Here is an 18,359-nt window from a genome sequence, read left to right on the forward strand (position 1 = left end):
CAACTATGCGTTATTAATATTAATTAATAAAATTATTAATAATAGGACCTCTTCTGTCTGCATGTATTCCGATCAATTTTTTACTTCAAAAAGTCAGTTATTGTGAAGAATTTATATAATATAAATTGATCAAATATTTTTTCATCCTCTTTTATTATCTTTCTGGCAATATGGCGATCAAGCTATGTGTTATCGATTTGAATAAGTGCTAATCCGAAAACGCTATGTCTGATAAGTACGCTAGATTATACAAAACTTAATAATAGAGCTGCAACAATATATCCCTCACAACTCTTTCTACGTGTGACTGGACTAACCTGTGACTTTTTGTATATGAGATTGTCGTAGTAAATCCACTTGTCAGGTAGTCGCAACATGCAGCAGCAAATACTTTTTTTCTGGCAAACAATGAAAATGCGATGTCGAAGCGGTTCGCAATGACATTTTCAGTTAACTCGTGTGGTAGCCTTTGATTCGCTAATCGCTAAGCACTCTTTGAGAAAAAACTGGGCTTTCGTAAGGTATTTTCGCATCGGTGGTAAGTCTTGCAATTCATTGTTTTCTAAAGAGCCTCCAGACATTTCTTTTGTATAAGCATTAGAATCACCGACAATTTGGTTATAACGAAGCAGGATCACTATAAGCTTCTATAAGGGTTTGGTGATCTTAGGCAGCAGATTCCATGAACACCAGAAAACAGCAAAGTAGTGACTGTCGAAAATCAATTTTGAGCTTTCCAATGATACTAAAGAGAATCCAATAACACTAAATATAAATGCATGTGAATTGTCAAAACCACCGAATCTAATATCTAAGTTAGTTAAAAATTATTACATTCGTATTTTCATCAATAGATATCGCTCATCAAAAGACATGCAAGCATTTAATACAGTACAGATGTACTACAAATGTAAGCTTTTTATATGATTTAATATAGAAATTACCTAACCTAACTTAAACATATTTGTTTGATTTAAAGCTAATGATTAATAATAAACTTTTGTTTGATGAGCTTAACCTGCTGATTAAGAAACATAGCAACTAAGAAAGGTGCTAGAAAGGTGTGTACAGATTAAAATAATATAGTATACTGATGAAATAGTAAATACAAAATATTATACAAGCTCATGTTTAGGAATATAGTTAGAAAAACATAAAGATACAGTCAAAAATACAAGAATGACCATATACTGTGAGAAATAACACATCTACGGTAACATAGAATGTTAGAGTAAATAGCTATTAGCTATAAAAGACTTCAAGTAAAAAAAAATTAGTTTGTAAAAAATATAAATGCGTCATTTTCTTCTACGTTAAAGCAGAGCTTTCAAACAACAGCATGATTACGTTCGACAAAATAATAATTGTTCAGTGAAATTTAAATTGGACTCTATCAAGTAACTACTAAATCATATAATACAAATTAACTTCAAAGTTATATTTTCAAAAACTACTAAATGAACAAAAGAATAATATCATTTAGTAAAAGCTGTAGAAATGTTTAGGATCCACTGAGTTGCTTCAATGTTCGAGCCAACAGCATAGTCTTTTACGTTTGGAATAGATAATTACGAATTAACATCCCGTAATAGCATATACTTATTCAGTTGTTCATCCGCGAGAAGGTAGGTTTAATACCAAGAACGGTGCTTTAGAACACACATCAAGTCACTAAATATTGAAGAGATAGACGTAACTAAAATACATATTACAAAGCCTATCATTAACAGGTCAATTGAAAATTTTTGACACATAAATGGCGCTAATATAACTAAATACATTTTTGAGTTAGCCCTAACCCTCAAAAGATGCATGTATAAATTTGACAGCTGTCGGATCATTAGTTTGTGAATTATAGCATTTTGAGTGAAGCAACTTTTGTTATTGTGAAAAAAAAATGGATAAAAAATGGAAGATGATCAAGCTTAATAAACCTGAGTTTTTGCGTCGATATGTGACAATGGATGAAACATGGCTCCATCATTTGACTCCGAAGTCCAATCGACAGTCATCCAAGTGGACTGCACACGATGAACCCACTCCAAAGCGTGGGAAAACGAATCGATTATGATTATTATAAAATCCAACATGGAATAACCTTTCCAGTCAAGCCAATAACAAGGATGGGTAAAATCAGATGTCTTCTGGAAAGCCCGAATTATGCCAGGTTAGTGACAAGTAGACTTTAAAATATAGTTAAAAAAAGCAAACTGTACTAAGAAGTAAAACATTTTGCTCATTTAAGTTGTTAATAATTTTGATATGAAACGGTTAAACTAAAAAAATTTCTAAACGCAATTTATTTTCTTATTGTAATTGAAACCGAAATTGTTTATATTTTTATGTTTATTTTCTGGAATAGCTTAATGCCAAATTCAAATTATCCTAAATAAAATCAGCTCATAGGTGTTATATTCCTTTACCAGCGCCTCCGCCATAATATATTTTCATCCGTTATACTAAGAATTAAAATATATTATATCATAGTACTAAATATAGACAGTAAATTGAATCTTTAAAGACTAAATTCAAAACAATCAAAGCTTGGAAATGTAAAAAAAATTTTAAAAAAATTAAACAACAAAACTGTGCAATATTTAATATATTTATTACAACGTCTTCCTAATAAAATTGAAAATTAAATTATAAGCATTTTCTGGTTGATCTGCTGGAACAAAGTGGCCGGCATTTCGTACCATCACCTCGGTGAGGTTACCTGCTACTTTAATATAACCTGCTACAGATTGATTCACTTTCCAAATGTTCCTAGTTGCTGTTTTATATTCTTCAGCTGCACTAAATTGTAAATTTTGCAAATAATTTAGTGTTAATGGATATGCTACAATGACATCTAACTGGCCACTGTATATTAAAACTCGATAATTGTCTAGTAATTCAACTAACCACGGAGCGACACTTTTAGATATGTCTTCAAACAGGCCGAAATAAACTCCGTAGCTCCCTGAACTATAATACTGACTTCCAACGTTAATAGCTTGTCGAATATCATCACGCACAATGAATCTTTCCCAAGCATCTGATTCAATAAGAGCATCCTCTAAATAATTGTATGTATTTTTTAGTTCAGTGTAATATCCGTAAAAGTCTATAATCTCATCGAAAACAAATGAAGCCATTAAATAATCACCTGCTTTTATATAAGAGTAGGTCTCTTTTTCGAGGCTATAAAAATCATCACGTTGGATTAGATCGAGCAACCCCAATTGATATAGGTAATCACCATAAACCAATTGATGAATTGGATCAGTCAACCCATTACCAATTAGAAGTCCCTTTAGATTTATGTATAAAGAAGCGCTGGGGTTATTTTTATAGATCGCGTAGCTGATAGATGGTACGTATTTACCAGCATACGATTCTCCTGCAATATAAAACTCATTTTTTGAAAATTCAGGAAACAGAGTAAAGAATTGAGTTAACGCTGAATATAAATGCGCTCCAACTTGTTCTTGATTTGACACGTACTCATCTTCATCCGTAAAACTGTACCCGGTACCCACCGGCTGGTCTATATAAATAACCGAATGGTTTTTATTCCAAGAATATTCTCGAAGAGTAATATTTAAATCCTCCTCTACAATAAAAGGTCCATTCTCAGTGAAAAGCCCGTATAAACTGGGCGATCCCGGACCTCCTTGTAACCATAAAATGACGGGATCACTTTGGTAATCGTTACGAGATGGGAAGAACCAAAAGAATAGGTTTCCATTTGTTCGAGGTTCAACAGTAAAATAGCCCGAATAACTTGAAATACCCTGAAAAGCTGAATGATTAACTTGTGCTGCTAGTCGTGCTTCTTCGATTTGATTGTTCTCCAAGTAGGGCGTGATTATGAGGGGCTCTCCTATATCAGTAAGTGGTTTATGTGTAAACGGTTTCCTCATATAGCTGGGATATCGCACTCGAGGATGAGCAGCCTCGGTTAGCACTATTGTCACCAAAATCAGCAAGGATGTTTTCATCGTTTACCTGTAAATTAAAACACATGTTAATTTAGGTGATACAAACTGCTATTAATTAGCACATTTTAAACACATTAAACACATACAACTATGAAAATAACAAACAATAATAATAAATATAGAAAAACAATAAATATAGAAGTTATTCAAATAATTATGTCTAATTAGTTTGAAAAATTGTTAGAGTTACTTCTGCAGTCCATTAATTAACAAATCTAGTTATCTTAAAAAAGCAGCATTTTGGTTAACGAATAACTAAAACGTTACATAAATTATTAACATAATATTTCCTTTATTTGGATTAGATGCCAGAGTCATAACACTTACGACGATATTATAATAATTTTATATTCCAACTAATGGTATTTTTTAGTTTTTCATTTATGTTGATCTATTGTGTAAGATTAATTAATTAGCAGAATATTAAGAAGCATAAATCAAATTATTGGCCACAGTTAGGTGGTTGGTTTATCTTCCAATCAGCACTAGCAATGGAAGTTTATTTATGAATGCAAACTGCGTTTTCCTTGAATATTATACAATCAAGTTAAGTCTACCATCCATAAAATTAAATCGTATATGAAAAGGATGCTTGCACCCGAATAGTTTTAATAAAAATTTGCTTTGGATTTGTCTGATGCAAATGCAAATAATAACAGGTCTTAATTGTTTTCCTTATTTATTGTTAGTCAATCTGAGAAAAAGCAAAACCCAGAATGTGGTTCAAAACAAAAATTTAGCTAGACTCAATCTCAAAAGAGTCTTTTGCATATGGAACCTTTCTAGATGAACTATTTTTAATTTATATTATATATTTTAATTAAATTTTAGATGCTTGCATATACCGGGATAATTTTTTGACACTAGAAAAGCATTTATTGCGAGCAATTATTACAATATGTATTAACCAAAATATTTTTCCTTATTTTCCAACTATTTGCTATCTATCTGGAAATATACTTATAGCATATCGAAAGAACGATCTTGCTTTAGCAGCAATCCAATAATCGATCCATTTTCGCATTTCAGCGAATGCATTCCATACCGTATGCCAGGCAAGTCATGCTTAATCTATCTGATCAAATAGTAATAAAACTATTTAAATATTTAAACTAAAATTTCATATTTAATTATCAGGCATCACCTACTAAAATTACTTTTAACTACATTAAACACTCATAATCTAATGGATAAACCTATCAATCACTGGAAGTAATAAAAAATATCTGAAATTTGTAAAAATTTCGCCAAATTTAAACAAGTTTTATCTCATCAATAGTAAAATAAACAAATTATTCATCACTAATGTAAATCGATTCAATTGAATTCTTTAAAATCACAGTTTGATTTCACATCAGTTAAATTAGAATCCTTTACAATTAAGTGCCACACATAATCCAATATACTGGTGAGTATTTGATATATAGAATAAATTTCAACATTAATGATAACATAAAATATTGAAAAAACTAGGATGAGTCTGCATATATTACTATATACACTTACCTTATATTGATGACAACTTATTAAAACTAACTTACTGGGTAAAACTGAACTAATTATTGCCTTATTATATTTGTACTTACTCTTAAGATAAAAGTTATCTTGTCAATGCCATTCCACTTAATAAATAATATTTTATGTTAGGCATATTAAAATATAAGATATACTTAGTCATGATTGATGTTTTATTGTAAATATTGCATTTACTTTTTAATTGAAATTGACTTGAACTTATATTTTAATTTTATGACTTAAAATAATATAATAAGGTATTATACACGTTCATTTTAATAAAAATGTTGATTCATATAAATACAACTCAGTGGATAGAGTGTTTGATTACAATAGATATTATCATAACAATAACTTTTTCTTATTGGAAGTACAAATTAGTTGACTCAATTTTACAAAACCTACTCTAGCTATTGTAGTATAAAACATCGTAATGAAAGATAGCTTCAGAGAAGAGACACCTGGTAGTACTAGTTTATTTATCTCTTTAAGTAGTATCTTATAAAATACATCTCAATGTTGCAATGCTCCTATTGACAAATCATGTAAGGTATAGTGTCGATGCTTCAAAACGATTTTAGGCTTCAATAGGAAGAATAAAAATAGAAGTTAGAGAGAAGTTAAATTATGTTACTATCCGTTTCCATGGAGAGTAACAAAATAGGACTAGCCCCAGAGTATTTTTTGACAGAGAATTATAATATTGCCTGAAGAAACTGGTAATGGTCAATCACTTAATAACTAGCTTTCGATAATTCTCTCAAAATTAATTAGCAGTCTTTAAAGTGTTAATACATTAATACTTACTGTTCGATATTGATGAATCCAAAACAACTTTTCAAATGTTTTAAAATAAAGTAATAATGTAAGTATTATACACGTTCATTTTAATAAAAATGTTAATTCATGAAATATTTTTAGCAAAAAAATTGAACCCACTTCAAAAAATATATAAGGAATTGTACTGATATAACTAAGTACTTGTATAAATGTTGAATTGTAATTTTTTTTAAATTTTTACTCTTCGTGATTCCACAATCTGCCCTATTGGCAATAAGTATTTCTTATGTCTATATTATACATACATGGCATGTAGAAAATTACTTAATTAAGCAATCTTCTGTATAAAATATTATCTTAATTAATTAGTCTTATTCTAAAGCTTATTCTAAAGTCTATATATATCCAGTAATCAGATCAGGTGGTGTTAAACGTTTTAGTCTACGCACTTCGCTATCACGTTGCATATTTAGCTGATTAGCGAGTACATTGGGATGCACTGACACTCTTTCAAAATACTTCACACAAACACGTTGAATTACACTCGTTATAGGTTGTAGAGGAATATCGCGTTGTATCACTTTATTTGAAATATAGTACGGAGCATCAACAATGGCATGCAACACCTTATTTTGGAACCGTTAAATGATGGATATATTAGATTTGCTAGCGGTACCCCATAGTTGGATTCCATATGTCCAAATGGGCTTGAGTGTAAACTCATACTGCAATACATTGTTATCTAATGATAACTTGGATTTGCGCCCGATGAGCCAATACATTTGATACAATTTAAATCCAACTTGTTTCCGTTTAGAGAGTATGTGCTTCTTCCAGGTTAGGCATCGATCTAAGTGCATACCAAGATATTTAACATGCTCTGCTTGGGGGAGTTGACGATGATTGATATTCACTGGTAGACATATTCTTCTACGTATGTTAAACGTTACATGCGTGGATATTGTTTCATTGACTTTAATGCGCCATGTCTTCAACCATAATTGTATTTACTCCAGGTGGGTTTGTAGGTTTATTGATGATGTGACTGGATCTTCATGGGATGCTAAGATTGCTGTGTCGTCTGCGTATGTTGCCACAGTAGTTATTTTGTGGTGGACAGATCGACTGTATACAGAAGATACAGTACTGGACCCAATACACTACCTTGCGGAACTCCTGAATATATGGGATTTAATTCAGTATGTTCATCGCCTTGATTTACAATAAAATTTATTTCAGTGAGATACAATTTTAGTAACTGATAGTCCGGATGAGGGAGAAGTTTCTTTAGTTTAAGCAAGCCCGTATGCCATACTTTGTCAAAAGCCTGAGATATGTCTAAAAAAGCAGCCGAACAATATCGTATGACATTTAGGTCAGTGTTTATTTTATTTACAAATCTACGCACTTGTTCTATAGTCCCATGCTTATTGCGAAAGCCTTTTTCTATTATATTTTTTCTATTATATAGTTTAGCTTCTTTATGTATAATTTCTCGAAAACTTTCGAGATTATCGGTAATAAACTTATAGGTCGGTAGGAGGTCTTTCTTATAGGTCGGTAGGATTTTAGCTACTTTCCAGATACTAGGGAAGTAATTAATTCGTAGCATAGCATTAAATATAAATGTTAATAGTTTTATACCCTTTTCTGATAATTCTTTTAAAATTTTACCAGCAATTAAGTCATAACCAGGAGCTTTTTTAATATTAATCTCTCTCATTATTGTTTGTTTAACTTTTTTGACCGTTAATTTCTCGTGCGGCAAGTCCATTTGAAATGACGAATCTAGAAAGCTAGTAATTTTATTTTCCCCCCAATTATTATCGTTTGTTTTAATAAGTGGGTTATTCTGCTGGGATCTCCTAAACTTTTTTGTTACTTTCCACAACGAATAGTCTGTAGCCTCAGTTGGTGTCAAGTTTTCTAGGTATTCTTGAATGCCTTGGTTTTGTTCAATTTATTGCGTCGTGTATTTTATATGATATACGTGTATTTTTTCTTGGAAATGTTTCACTGTTAGAAGTCGCGGAATATGCTGCCTCCTGTATATTTTTTGTAAGGTTTATTGCTGCTTTTTCTATATCCATTTCAGTTTGTAACGGTAAGTTTAGAGAGATGTTTCGGTCTAAGTTTTCTCTAAATGAGGGCCAGTTATTTCTATTATTGCACAGAGAAGGGGGTTTCTATTTGATGCTAATTTTTGAAGAAATTGTTACTATTATTGGTGAATGATCAGAAGATAGGTCAAAACATGATTCTGCATGACACTTTTTTGTATCAATATTTTTTGTAATGCAGAAATCTATAGTATCTGATTTTTATTTCTGTCTGAAGGCCAATATGTTGGTTCACCAGTAGGGATATATTGTAAATTATCTGTCTTTATTGCTTTTAGCAGTTCTCTAGCTTTTGAGGATATTATTCTTGAACCCCACATTAAATGTTTTACATTGAAATCTCCTCCGGCTACAAATCTATTACCTAGCGTACTGAAGAATTCTTGAAAGTGTTCTGTCTTGTTATGTTTGGGTGGGCAATAAATCGCAGACATTGTTAATGGTGCATGGACTTTCTCTATGGTTATACTGGTTTCTTGCAGGTAGTATTTGCGGAATTTTTCTTTTTTGAAATGCTTTATATCATCTCGAATGATTATGGCTGTACCTCCATGTGATAAAGTTTATATTTGGGAATTTTCAAAAAATGTTTGTCCGTAAAATGTGTTTCGGAAACCATCACAACGTCAATATTTTGTTCAGTTACAAACATTTTTAGTTCCCTGGCATGTTGTTGGAGCCCATTGGCATTCCAGACGGCGATTTTCTAGCTAATAGTTTCAGGCATTAGGCAAGTTTGCTGACGAGAGTTGTGAGTGGACCAAGCATCGTACTCATTTGATCTATTAGTTTGGCCATCATGTTTTCTAATTTAGAAATGTTGCTGCTAATTTCAGTAGGTTGTGATGTGATTTCTCGATTTTATGCTGAACCATATATATTTTCAACCATTTGGGCATAAGTTATGTCTTGTTGACTTGGTCTGGTGGGTAGACTGGTAGGTGTGGATTGTTTTTGTTGCTGTTGATGCCTTTTTTCTCTTAAAGTAGGGTAGAATTTGTACTGTAGTTGCTTGTGAACTGCGCAACCCTTGTAGTTCGCTGGATGGTTTCCGTTACAGTTAGCACATTTCACTTTATCATTGCGAACTTTACGAGTACAACCTCCTGTTTTGTGTTCCCCTGCACATTTTACGCATCTATATGATTTGCGACAGTGAGTCTATGTGTGCCCGTGCGCTTGACACCTCGTGCATTGTGGTATAATTTTTTTGTATGTGGTGGTTCGCATTTAATAATATTATTTTCCAATTTGGTGATTTGATACATCGCCTTATTATTCCCATTAGGTTTTAAATCAATATAGAACTTAGGCAGAAGTTTTTTTTGTCGTGCTATGTCGTATATTGTGAACATTTTTCAGCTAGGGCTACCTTGATGGTATTAAAGTCCGTCTCGTGATATAATCCTTTTAACACGAATTTAAATGTTCTCTCGGATTTTGGCCTGAATGTATGGTATTGGGTGTTTCTTTCATCTAATTCTTTTACTAGAACTTTAAAGTGCTCTGCTTCGAACAATTGGATTTTTATTGTTTCATAGCTCACTGTTTTAATTGTGTAGTTCGTAGTGATTGTCTTCAATTGGTCATGGATATGTTTTATTACTCCTACCTTATAGATTGTTAGTGGTGGTGGTTTGGAAACAACTTTTTTAGGGCTTGGTTGTATATTCTCTTCAATCTCTTCCGACAGGTTGCTAAAGCTGTTTTTGGTCTCTATTGGTTTCTGTAACCAATAGTAACTGATCTTTGTTTGTTTCCTCGCGATTTTTTCTTCTGGGCTTCTCAATCGTTTTTTGTTAATTACTTTAGTCCATTCTGTTTGTGGGGTTTGCATTATTGCTGATTGTTCTAATCTTATATCATAGTGTGCAGGTGATTTGGTTGAATCGCTATGGTTTGCCATTTTTAGATTCTTAATATTTTATTTTATTTACTTCGAAAGAAAAAAAAATAAAATAAATACATTGTTTATTTCACGCACTTCATTTTTCACTCAAGTATTACTTTTTGCAATAGTTTTTGACCAAAAATACTATGAATTGTAATATATGTAATAATAATCGTTGATTTTGAAGTCGGTGCCGTGCCCAAACAATACAAACATAATAATATAATTTTGTGACATACACAAAATTTAAATTGCCAACAAAACAAATACTAATTAATATAATTTTATTTTAAAATGTTTTTTTGTGTTAAAAATGTAAGTTTGATTATTTTTTGTTGAATTCCTTATTTATTTTTTGAAGTCCGTTAAGTTTTTTTGCTTAAAATATTTTAATTATCAGCCGTATATCACAAATGGAAACTTGATCCATTAATTTTTTCACTGTCAATTCAATTAGAACCCAATTATCGAGCTTTTTGTTATTCTGGTATATATTTTTTTTATTTTAATACCAATGTTTAGTCCTGGAGTGATATTGCGAGATGAAATACTCGAAATTTTCAACGATTGATAAGCCACGGCGAGGTTCATCCTCATCATAGAAATGTTCGGGACGGAAATGAACAAATCAGTTTATACACTGGCGTTTACTTAGGCACTATAAAAACTCCATAATTTTCAAAAAAGCAAAATATGACAAAAGGACAAGGAGATCTCCTGGGATCTGTATTTTGAAAGCACAACATTTAACTAAGTAAACAAATGACGCTATAACTGCTGAAATCTGTATATTTAATTTTTCTATAGGCTTTTGTTTTTAACAAATATTACTAGAGATATTTAAAACCATTTATTATAAATTATTGAAACATAAATTGCATTATTAAGCGTCTTAGTGTACTTCATGTGCTGTACGCAATTTTGACTGAAATATCTCAAGTAGAATATTTTGTTATTTATAAAAGAATGACTATGACAAATTTTAAATGTTATAAAGTACTATCCGTTTACAAGGAATAATTAAGTTACTGAATGGAATCTTAATGGCGTATATCTTGATTATATTTACTTATTAAACTATAAAGTACCATATCTCTATTAATAACATAATTCAGAATCACTTACACTTATAATTAAATGTAGCGGATTTACGTCATTTATATTTATCACGTTTCAGATTAATTGCTACTGCCAATGAATATTTATATTAATTATATTATATTGGCATACATATTATTATATACAGTCATATATTAATAGGTTTTATTTTAGAATGTTATTTACATTCAAACCGGAAAAGCAATAAAGTAGAGCAATAATCTCAAACTAAGAATATTACTTGAACCTTTTGGACCAACAAAATAAAAAAGTTCTTCAACTAGTTAACAAAATTGTATACGAAAAAGACTTTTGTTCCATCTGTTTCAACGTCAACATCCATCTGTTTGCTAGATTAAACCCCCTCTAATATTTCTCACATATTAAAACATTATTTAGTGAAAATTATTTTCAAAAAATCAATAACAGGAAAGATTTCGGAAAACTCCTAGAGCGATGGGATCTATAAATTTAAGGATCATGATAAATAACATTAGAACAATAAATTATTTTTCTTTTGTTCTTTTAGATCATCTGCCCTCTCAAGGGGAGATTTTCATTATTTTCATTCCCTGAGATATTTTGATTTTCAAAAATCTTTCTCATATACGTAATGTTAAAAATGTTAAGGAATCCAATTTGAATTTGAAGATAATTAATATCTGGTATATATAGGACAGTAGACAAAATACAAATAAAATCTGTTAATGATGCTTTTTCAAATTATTTCTTTATATTGTAATTTGTGTACGCTATTGAGGTTACCTGCATTCTGGCTTTATCCTTAATTTAAAAAGGCATTTGTTGACAAAAGTTTATAAAATATATTAATAAATATTATCCATAATCTTGCTATAAGTTATATATAACAGAGATATAAGGTCTAGTCCCATTGGCGACACCGTGTCGAAAGAACGACAGTGATCCAATCATCTAACCGTTTATCAAGCAATCCATGCGGCATCTATCAGAACAAGTGATAATCATTAGGCGCTATATATGGTAAGTACGTTGGAGTCGGCAGAACTTATTTGTGCCGAAACACTATATATCATATCTGTAACAATATATCATGTATCATGCATGCAGAAGATAACTTTTGTAGCAGATTTATTTTTCATAACCATTCACAATACGCCACAGAAAACTTTTTGCGAGGCAAACAATGAATCCGCGATGCTGAAACAGCATTGTCAATCTGTCAGATTCGTGTGGCTTTACTGTTTTGAATCCTTCCTATAGCATATAAGCATCTGGAAATGAATATAATGTTAAATATATGACTTGTCTCGATAGAAGAGCCAGTATAGAAAAGAGGAAGGAAAGTTAATAGAGGGCGCTGTGACTTGTATCGAGTGGGTATAAATTACCCACTCGATACCAAGGCCATAAGTGGTGTATTATTCCGTCCCGTCCCGAATCATAAGTGAACTGTAAACGATACTTCATCAACTACTAAGTTGTCGTAAAGCTCTTTAAAATTTCGAACTAAGTTTGTTTTACAATTCCTTCTCATTTTATCTTCCTGGCCGTTCTTCTTTGTTTCTAAAAGCGTTTGATAGGCAACTTCTTCAAGTTAAAAAGTGATAATAGAGAATGTCGAAAATACAAATATGAACATTCCATGATTGGAAATATACCATAGTTAGGTCAGACAGTTTATCAGTTCTTTACATTTATACTTCGTATTTTCACTAATAGATACCGCTGATTAATTTACATGCAATATGAATTATATAAGATAATAGATCTATTTCAAAAATATATGCTATAAGAAATCTCTTAAAAGGAGCAATTAATAAAAAAATGCTAATGTGAAATAAAACAAATATTTGTATTTAAATTAGATATATATTTCTTACAAATTTAAATAACATATCATATATATTTTCTGGCTGATCCCTAGTGGCAAAATGACTGGCGTTACGTACTAGTACTTCGGTGAGGTTGCCACCATATTTAACATAACCTGCTACGGATTGATTCACCTTCCAAACATTCCTGCTTGCAGTTTTATATTCATCAGCACCATTAAAAGACAATTTTTGTAAATAGTTCAGAGTAAGAGGGTACGCCACTATAACATCCAACTAACCACTATATAACAAAACGTTATAATTATTTATTAATTCAGCTAACCATGGTGCTACACTTTTTGGTATATCTTCAACTAAGGCATTGTAGACTCCATTTGATTCGATATCATAGTATTGATTCCCAACATTGATAGCTCTGCGAACATCATCTTGAACAACAAATTTCTGATAATCAAATGTTATAAAAATATCTTGTTCCAGATAATTGTATGGGTTATTTAGTTTAGTGCAATTCTTATAAAACTCAAGAATTTCGTCAATAACCTTTGATCCCATTTTATAGTTCTCGGCAGTTATATAATCTTTGGCTTTTTGTTCTAAATTATGAAAAAATTTAAGCTGATTTTTATCGATCAGTCCTAATTGATATAAATAATTTCCATACACTAACTGATGAACAGGATCTGTTAATCCATTACCAATTAAAACGCCTTTCAAATTAACGTGTAATGATGCTTCTAAATTGTTTTGCAAAATTGTGTAACCAAGGGCTGGTACAAATTTTCCTGCATAAGATTCTCCAGCAATATAAAATTTGTTCTCCTTCAAATCAGGAAATAGAGTGAAAAATTGAACCACCGCTTGGTATAAGTGTAAACCAATTTCTTCTTGACTCGCCAAATAGTCTCCGCTTGTAAAACTAAACCCTGTCCCAACTGGTTGATCAATATAAATGACGGAATGATTTTTATTCCATGAAATTTCTCTTATAGACAGATTTAAATTCGAACCAACGATGAATGGTCCATGTTCGCTGAAGATACCGAATAAACCAGAGGATCCAGGCCCCCCTTGCAACCATAAAATGACGGGGTCGTTCTTGTAATCGTTTCTAGAAGGAAAGAACCAAAAAAATAAGTTTGACTTCGACTGATCGTCAACGGTGAAAAATCCTGCATAACTTGGAATGTCTTGAAAAACGGATAGATTGACCCTGGCTGCTCGCTGTGCTTCTTCTATTTGATTATTTTTCAAATATGGCGTAAGTATGAGAGGATCTCCTAAATCTGTTAAAGGTTTATGATTGAATGGTTTTCGTTTGTGTTTGAACATGTATTTATAAAATAAGGCGTCAGTTAAGGCTATTATAGAACATACTAGAATCAATATCTTCATTTTCTTTCCTAAAAAAAAAACTATAATAAGTATAATTGTATTCGAATGGTGATATGAAAATTATTTTTTAAATGATATCATTCAGATTTCATTTAAGTTGTATTAAACATATATTTAAAAAATGTTAGGAATATATTTTGTTGGCATGACAATAGATAAAATGTTTGATTACAATGGGTGTTATTATAACAATATATCTTTCCTTATTGGAAGTACAAATTAGTTGACTCGATTTCCGATTTCACAAAATGTAATCTAGCTATTATGTTTTGTAGTGAAAGATAGCTTCAGAGGGGGGAGACATCGGGCAGTAGTAGTCTATCTCTTTAAGTAGTATCTTATAAAATATACGGTCAATCAATTAACAAATAGCTTTCGATATTTATCTCAAAATTAATTAGCAGTCTTTACATTTTAAATATTACTTACTGCTTGATGTTGATGAATCCAAAACAACTTTTTAAAGGATTTTAAATAAATAAATTATCCAGCACACAGCGCTCAGCTAAATATCTAGGTATTAATATTGGTGACAAGCTAGAATAAAAAAAAACATGAAGTAGAGACATTCAGGTATGAGTTTTCTTAAATTATGTATCGATTAATGATAGATGAACATATAGTATATCCAATAAAACAAACTATGCACGTCATCAAAATTAATAATGTCAGCTTGTCAGTTTAATGATGTCAGCGGAAGCATTCACCGAATTAACTTTGTTTGACTCATTAATCAAAGAAGTTTGGTTTACAACGTTTGATAACAATACCATAACAAATAGAATTTTATAAACTTACATATTACATATATATAAACTGTAACATGTTCTGATGCATATAACAGCATTCTCTCTGTTTTTAACTAAACTAATGCTAAGTAGTAAAATGATAAAGAAAAATTCACTCACAGTTTCAAACCAATTTTACATTTGTACAAATTGGGTTTGGTGGCTTCGACCACATCTATGACAAGCATTGACTGTTTTATTGGAAGGATATATTTCAAAATGTATTATAATCTGAGAATAATCTAATAAAATCGATAGTAGCATTTTCCAGAATTATCAGAATTCTTCGTTATATATTTCCAAAATAGACATAGTGTATTCAAAGGTTTTTTAGTAATGCGTCATGGATATTTGTGACGTCGAAACATTGCAATGTTGCCACATCAGTTTGGCTTTGACATACAAAAAAATTTTAATCTAAATAAAATAATTAAACAAAAATGTTATGAAATATAATTTATTTTAACATTTTAGTATATTTAAAAACTACAGTTAATTATACAGACAAAATAATTTATAGGTAAGAATTAAAATGTCTTATTACTACTGCTTTCAAGAATTTTGCATACGTCTGACAGCTGGTCGTTGTCCGGTTTGTCAGATGTACGCTAAATAATTCAGATATTAGTTATAATTACTACAGGTTATAAACCGACAAACATTTTAATCCTTTGATTAATATTGATAAATGTTAAGTCGCTTCCTAATATATTACATTACTTTGTTGAAAATGCCGAAAACAAAAGATACTCAGAGTCACAAATTGATTGCAGCTTTAATAGGTTATTTCGAAAAGCAACGAGATAACGGAGGACTCTTTTGTCGGTAAATTCCGTTAGGGAGGTAATTATTAATGATATTAAATAATATAAGTCCCTACAATTTTATTAAAAATGTTTTTAGCAGATTGCTGCCGTGCTAAATATTACTGTAGGTACTCTAGAAAGAATAATACGTTAGATTCACCAAAGAAAACCCGTCTACATACAAAGTGAATGACGAATCTTGACCACCTTGATATTGGCTTTAGTCGAGACCAAATATACGAAATGTATAAGAACTCTGGAAAGTATACATAAAAGAATTACGGACAGGCCGCTTTTTGAGAGATGTAAGACATCCTTTCATACATTCTTAGAGATAACATTAATCAAGATAACCCTCGGAGATGTTTAATGGAACTTCCAGACATTACCTTAAGAAGAATTCAATAAGAGGCATAAAATAATATAAATAACTTGAATATTTTTAAATGTTTCATTGTGACAATCTTGGCAGCACAGTGACAAAAAAAATTTAAAGACAACAAAAATTGATGGATAAGCTAAAAGTTACAATAGCATTTGACTAGATTTTGCTGGTCATTATATTTATTAATAATTTATTGCAGACATATTGCTGGTCGAAAAGGATATTCCATCAAAAACTGTTTGGATATGTGGAAGGAGTCTTTGTCAACCGTAACACCTTCGGTTTGGATGAACTCGCTAAGACATACAGAGGAAGTAATTGATAAATTATGGAAACGTGAACATGTTTTAGACAGACTAGGAATCAACAGTTTAGTGATTGAGTTGGATAGTGAGTCGGAAAGTGAAAGTGACTAAAGAAACTCTCAGGATATGTTATAATGCTGTGCTATGCTGAAAATTCCTGATACAGAGTAATGAAAGTGGAAATAACCAAAGGTAAGCACATAATTAATTGAATATAACTGTAGGAAATGGTATTATAGGGCATGGAAGACATTAACGGCCTGACACATAGATGGCGCTACTAGAATTAAATCCATATGTTTTTTAGTTATCCCTAACCCTCAAAAGATACATGTATAAATTTGACAGTTGTCGGATCATTAGTTTGTGAATTATAGCATTTTGAGTAAAAAATAACTGACAAAAAGGAATTTCGCATGTTGATAAAATATTGCTTTTTGAAGAAAAAAATACAGTTGAAACAAAAATTTGGTCTGATGCCGAGTTTCCGGACACTGCCCCAAGAAAATCAACTATCAAGGATTGATTGATTGATTGTGGTAAAATGAGCACCGAAGACAGTGAACGCAGTGGACGCCGAAAAGAGGTTGTTACCGACGAAAACATTTAAAAAATCTACAAAATGATTTTGAATGACTGTAAATTGAAAATTAATGAAAATTCAATATCAATTTACACCTATTTCAGCAGATACTCTAAACATATCAACTGAACGTGTACATCATATCATTCACGAATATTTGGGTATGAGAGAGCTCTGGGCAAAGTGGGTGCCGCGCGAGCTCACTTTTGGCCAAAAACAATGACAAGTTGATGATTCGGAGCAGTGTTTGAAGATGATCAAGCGTAATAAACCCGAGTTTTTGCGTCGATATGTTACAACGGATGAAACATGGCTTCAACATTTCACTCCGAAGTCCAATCGACAGTCATCCGAGTGGACGATGACCCGCTCCAAAGCGTAAGAAAACGCAACACAAGTCAATGGAAACAATGGTAAAAATCCATGAATTGGGCTTCGAATTGCTTCTTCGCCCACCGTATTCTCCAGATCTGGCCCGTAGCGAGGATTTCCTGTTCTCAGATCTCAAAGAATGCTCGCTGGGAAGACATTTTCGTCGAATGAATAGGTGATTGTCGAAACTGAGGCCGATTTTGAAGCAAAGGACCAATCGTACTACAAAAATGATATCGAAAAGTTAGAGGATCGCTATAATCAGTGTATCACCCTTGACGGGAATTATGTTAATTTTGCCAAGAAAAAGTGTTTTTCTTTGGTAGGCCGGGAACTTTTCAATTGAACTGTTATAAAGCGTATAACATTACTTGGACATTTAACATAAGGGCTTTGTAAATACTTTATATACTTACCCCTTTGTGATGAGAACGTTAAGATATGGTTTCGATACGAACTAATTATTTCCTTATTAGATTTTATCCTAAACTCTTAAAGATAAGTATTATCTTTCAAGAGGT

General features: G+C 31.5%; 2 pseudogenes across 2 annotated transcripts; both read right to left on the minus strand.

Moving 5' to 3' along the window:
* Positions 1–2,587: 2,587 nt before the first annotated feature.
* On the minus strand, positions 2,588–5,575 carry LOC143191931 (venom serine carboxypeptidase pseudogene; annotated as a pseudogene). The gene is made up of 2 exons (XR_013004673.1): positions 5,490–5,575; positions 2,588–3,990 (listed from the first exon to the last, which is right to left on the minus strand). The product of XR_013004673.1 is annotated as a venom serine carboxypeptidase pseudogene (transcript).
* Positions 5,576–13,327: 7,752 nt separating this feature from the next.
* Positions 13,328–18,356, minus strand: LOC143191935 (venom serine carboxypeptidase pseudogene; annotated as a pseudogene). The gene is made up of 3 exons (XR_013004675.1): positions 18,255–18,356; positions 15,029–15,136; positions 13,328–14,607 (listed from the first exon to the last, which is right to left on the minus strand). The product of XR_013004675.1 is annotated as a venom serine carboxypeptidase pseudogene (transcript).
* Between the last annotated feature and the right edge of the window lie 3 nt (positions 18,357–18,359).

The sequence above is a fragment of the Rhynchophorus ferrugineus genome, unplaced genomic scaffold (assembly GCF_030347505.1).
Source record: "Rhynchophorus ferrugineus isolate W39M unplaced genomic scaffold, kcgeb_rfMv2 rfM2, whole genome shotgun sequence".
NCBI classification, from domain to species: Eukaryota; Metazoa; Arthropoda; class Insecta; order Coleoptera; family Curculionidae; genus Rhynchophorus; species Rhynchophorus ferrugineus.